The sequence below is a fragment of the Giraffa tippelskirchi genome, chromosome 12 (assembly GCF_054371585.1).
Source record: "Giraffa tippelskirchi isolate mGirTip1 chromosome 12, T2T-mGirTip1v1.2.pri, whole genome shotgun sequence".
Lineage (NCBI taxonomy): Eukaryota > Metazoa > Chordata > Mammalia > Artiodactyla > Giraffidae > Giraffa > Giraffa tippelskirchi.
This window is the reverse complement of record NC_137286.1, coordinates 33,660,672-33,666,477: the sequence shown is the minus strand read 5'-3', so window position 1 is coordinate 33,666,477 and position 5,806 is coordinate 33,660,672.

The window sequence follows — 5,806 nt, the reverse complement described above, 5'->3', positions numbered from 1 at the left end:
CTGTACCCCCTGCAGGGGAAGAGGAAGGAGGGGCGAGATGGAGCCATTCACTCACTTGTTTATTCAGTGAATAAGCACTTGCCCACGTTCTGTCCTTGGCTCCCAGCCGGACAGACTGAGAAAGACTGAGTTACATCCACTAAATTACATAGGTCCTGCATCCCAGGACCTCATCCACAGTGTATCACAGAATCTGAGGGCTGGAAAGGAGCCCTGAGATTCCCAACGTGAGTGTCTGAACTCCCAGCCCTGGCCCTCCCCTCTGCTCATCACCTGTTTCCAATTCTGAGGCTGAAGTGATCACTTCAAAACGGGGAAGCACTCTTGCGAACCCCAGTGCAGGGTGTATGCTGGGCATTGTCCCAGAGGGTGCCTGCCTGGGGACCCTTCTTGCTAATACCTCCTCATACCCTGGGAACAGGGAGCTGCTCCCCTCTTCGCAACACTGATGGGATCAAGGTACCTGGGCTCATGCAAATGGCTTTTGATGCCCTCTTCCCTAGGGCATTCTTTATCAAGACCCAAAAGAGAGGACAAATCCTCATTCTCTCAATCTTTCTTTTTTTTTTTTCGACTGTGCAGCTCATTATGTGGGAATCTCAGTTCCCAGACTAGGGATTGAACTGTGTCCCCTGGAGCGGAAATGCAGGGTCCTAACCCCTGGACCACCAGGCAAGTCTCTCACATCTCTCACTGCTTTTAAATATTTATTTATTTGGCTGCTTTGGGTCTTAGTTGCAGTGTGTGGACTTTGTTGCTCTGTAGTATGTGGGATCTTACCTCCCTGACCAGGGATTGAACCTGCATGCCCTACATTGCAAGGAGGATTCTTAACCACTGGACCACCAGGGAAAGCCTCCTCTCACAGTCTTGAAGGCTGAGGTTGGGCTGCAGCCAGGCCAGGGCTATTCTCATGCCAGTTGGGGAACCCTACCCACCTCTCCACTCCAGTCACACTAAGGGTCCCTAGAGGAGGCCTAATCTAAGCTTCTCATTTAAAATTGGGGAAACTGAAGTCTGGAACTGGGCAGCAAGAACTAGAACTCAGGCTTCCTACACCTAACCCAGGATCCCCACATCCCTCCATCTCCAGTGATTCCCCAGATATATATTGGGGGATCCCAAGGGCTAAGAAAGGGGCCCAAGAAAGGTACCTGTAGAGGCAGGTGCTGGAGGTCAGCAGGATTGTGTGGGCTGATCCAGAGCTTCTGGCCCCAGCTGAGGGGACCTTTATAAACAGCACCCCTATCAGATTGGTCCTGCTGTCCTGGTCACCTGAGAGCAAAGTGGCCAAAAAATGTTGAAAGGATTAGCTCTTGGCCTTGGGCCACAAAACCCAGCTCCACCTACCTCCCAGGGCCAAGGGGCAGCTCTTCCAGGGATAGGTGTTATGTCCCTGGGGAGTAGGATCCAGCTCCTTTCAGGATCCAGAGTCAGGAGGGAATGCTTCCTTCTCACACAGGCAGGGCAGGATGCTGGGAGTGAAAGCCCTCTGGGCTAGTCCAGACCACTTTCCCATTGTCCCCATGAGGAGGGACCCTGCCTGGGCACTCCATCCAGGCTGATCAGGAGGGTAGGTACCTGTAATGCCCCTCCGACAACCTGTAAAACCAAATAAGGAATAGGCATGTTCTGGCCATCACTTCATGGCAAACAGATAGGGAAACAATGGAAACTGGCAGATTTTATTTTCTTGGGCTCTAAAATCACTGCGGATGGTGACTGCAGCCGTGAAATTAAAAGATGCTTGCTCCTTGGAAGAAAAGCTGTGACAAACCTGGACAGCATATTAAAAAGCAGAGACATCACTTTGCCAACAAAAGTCCATACAGTCGAAGCTATGGTTTTTCCAGTCATCATGTACGGATGTGAGAGTTGGACCATAATGAAGGCTGAGTGCCAAAGAATTGATGCTTTTGAACTGTGGTGTTGGAGAAGACTCTTGGGAGTCCCTTGGACTACAAGGAGATCAAACCAGTCAATCCTAAAGGAAATCAACTCTGAATATTCATTGGAAGACTGATGCTGAAGCTGAAGCTGCAATACTTGGCCACCTGATGCGAAGAGCCAACTCATTGGAAAAGACCCTGATGCTGGGAAAGATTGAGGGCAGAGAAGGGGACAACAGGATGAGATGGTTGGATGGCATCATCGGCTCAATGGACATGAGTTTGAGCAAGCTCCAGGAGACAGTGAAGGACAGGGAAGCCTGGCAGGCTGCAGTCCATGGGTTCACAACGAGTCAGACATGACTTACAACTGAACAACAATGTTCTGGCCACCTCTGAATTCCAGCCTGGGTCCTTAATCTGAAAACAAGAGATGATGAGGATCATATATTCTAAAGAGAGGCTCCCTCAGCCTCCTCCCTCTTGGTGAGAGATGGCAACAGTGTATGAAGAAAATTCATGCTGTGGACTCTTCTTCACAGCAACTAGGTTGGAATCTTCAAAGTGGTGGGTTTTATTAAGAAAAGAGAAAAAGAAGACAAGGGCGTTTTCTAGAGCAAAGAGACTAAAGAGACACAACTACCAAATGCAATATGTGAAACTTGGTTGGACCCTGGATTTTAAAAAATGTTTTTTTAAAGCTGCAAAGGACTTTGGGGGGAGAACTGAAGACATATGAACAAGGATTGGAGATTAGATGATATTATGGAATTAATGTTAATTTTCTTAGATACAAGCCTAGTATCATGATTAGGTGGGAGAATATTTTAGAAAATATTCTTAGGAGATTAATATTCTTAGGAAACGAATATCGTAAGGCTTTTTTGGAGGTGGTGTTTGTTGTTTCATTTTGTTTTTGGCTTGCCATGTGCCCGCACCAGACTGCCAGGGACGTTCTCAATACCATAATGTTTAGGGGATGAAGTGTCAGCATGATTTCTGCAATTTACTTTTAAATGGTTTTATTCAAAATTATACAACTATCTGTTTATAGAGAGGAGAGAGTAGACTTAAGAGCAGGATACCTGTGAGAAGGGAATGCCTCTGCTGTAAGTGCAGATGGGCAGGTGTGGGGTGAGGAAAACTGTGGCCTTTGTGTGTCTATCACACACTTTACAGCACTCCATGCTTACAGGCCCAGTGTTGTTATAAGAGCTTTCTATTTGTTAAAAAACATTCCCAGTAATCCAATGGAATGGAAATTAATACTACTGTCAGATTACAATGGAAAGAGAGGCACAAAGAAGTTATACAATTTTTTGTAGGTCACATAACTTCCCTGGTGGCTCAGATGGTAAAGAATCTGCTGGCAATGTGGGAGACCCGGGTTCGATCCCTGGGTTAGGAAGATCCCCTGGAGAAGGGCATGGCAACCCATTCCGGTATTCTTGCCTGGAGAATCCCCATGGTCAGAGGAGCCTGGCGGGCTACAGTCCACGGGGTCACAGAGTCGGACATGACTGAGTGACTAAACACAGCCCACAGCAGTGCCTTAGAGTTGAGACTCTAACCTTCAGGAGATTGTGCCCCAGACCACAGCATGCACCTGCTTGACACGTGTCCCTGGATCTGGGGGAGACTTGTGGACGTGGAGGCTGAGCAGAGCAGCCTGTGATGACAGGGGTAGCAGAGGGCAGCCTGCATAGCCCAAGCAGGGTACCTTAACAGGATGTGAGTCTCCGAAGGGCTGGGTGGACATGCTGAAGGGAGCTGGACTTGAACAGCATGGATGAGACCTGGCTACAGAGGGGAGGGGACCCCAGCAGTGACAGGCTACAGGGAGTACCTTGTGGGAATCAGCTGAGGGTGAGCAAGAGGTCAGCCAGAGTCCAGCAGCTGTGCTAGGAACTCTTTGGTGTGGAGGACTCGTTGGGGCTAAAAGGCACTTGATGAAAAGCTGGCAGTGGAATGTCTGCTACACACAAGGGCATTCGGAGCTAAGAGAGAAGATAAACAGCACCAGCCAAACAGAAAGAGATTGGCTCATCTTCCAGCATCCTGTCTCTTTCCTCTCCCTAGTGGGGGGTGAGGAGGGTGTGAGGTGGGATGATGTGGGGGGTCGGGACATGGTGGGGATGGGGGTGGGAGAGTGGGGAAAGAAAGTACAGAAAGAGACTGTCTCTCCCCTTCCCACAAACCAGAAATTTCAAGTGAGAAGCACATTTTGATTTACTTAGGACTGACTGGGCTTTTTAATTCCTAAGAACGAGAAAGCTGTGAGATCAACCTGTGATGATGTCAAAGGGCAAGGCTGGGAAATCTGACAAAGGCACAAGGCCTGTTGGAGGATTGTGGCTGAGAGGAAAGGAAAGCTGTTTTATCTTTGTATCTTCATCAGGTTTAGCTCAGTCTTATGAAAAAGATTGAGATTTGAGGTTAGGGTAGGTTTTGTAGAAATGGACTATTTCTGTCTCTCTCCCCTCCTGTCTTTTCCTTCCTCTCTCTCTCTAATGATCTAAAGTCATACTTTATTCAAATTTTTGTGGTTTTTCCTAATGTCCTTTTGTCCCTTCCTGTTCTCAGATCTCATCAAGGAGGACAATACGTTACACAAAGTCATTGTTTCTCTAGGCTTCCCTTGGTTGAGATGTTTTTCAGACTGTCTTTGTTTTTTCAGGAGAACTGGACAGATATTTGGTAGAATGTCCAGCTTTTGGGATTTATCTGATGCTTTCTTCAGGGTAAGACTGGGGTTATGGGCTATTGGTAGGAGGACCACAGGAGAAAAGTGCCATTTTCATCACATCACATCTTATCAATGGTACATACTGTCAACCTGACAGAAAGGTTGATGTTTGTAGTGATCCGCTGACTGAAGTAGAGTTTACCAGATTTCTCCACAGGAGCATCACTCATCCTCGCTCTCCATATTGTGCTGTTTGGAAGGAAGTCATGTGCACAGTCCACATCTAAGGATGGGGGTTCTGCTCCCCTCCCTGAGGATGGAATCTCTATGTAAATTATTTGGACTTCCCTGGTAGCTCAGTTGGTAAAGAATCTGCCTGCAGTGCAAGAGACCTGGGTTTGATCCCTGGGTTGGGAAGATGCCCTGGAGAAGGAAATGGCAGCTCACTCCAGTATTCTTGCTTGGAAAGTCCAATGGACAGAGGAGCCTGGTGGGCTACAGTCCATGGGGTCACAAGAGTCGGACATGACTTAGTGACTAAACCACCACCACTGCATAAGAGATGATTTATCTTTTTAAGTAATTTCTTAAAACTTGTTATTGAATTACAAGATACAGAAAAGTGCAAATAATCTGTACAACTCAAGGAATATTTTACAGACTTCACAAAAATCATGTAGTCAGTTTTCGCATTAAACGAATGTTAGGAGCACCTAGAATCTGTCCCCATGTTCCTTCTCCAAGGGGATCAATGACCCTAATTTCTAATGTCATAAATTAGTTGTGTCTGTTTTTGTTTTTCATGTAAATTAAATCATGCTGTGTACTTTTTTAGCATGGAATTTTTACAAAAACATAGATTTCATTTTTTGGTTGTTGATTGAGTTTATTGGTTATTTTTGTTTGTTGATTGAGGTATAATTTACCTATAATAAGATACAAGGATGATAAGTGAACGTTCAGTGAGGTTTTGATATAGGGTACACTCATGTATCCAATCCAATATATAAAGCAAAATAAAGAGTGTTTTCATTACAACAAAAACTTTCCTTGTGCCCCTTTGCTATCAGCTGCCCTCCCCACCCCTACAAGCAACCACTTTATGAATTTTTTAAATCATAGAATAGTTTTACCTTTGTTCAACATAAAATTTTTGAGATTTATCAAGGTTGCATGTTAGATTTCATTTTTTATAGCAGTTTTAGGTTTATGGAAAAGTTGGGTGAAAGAA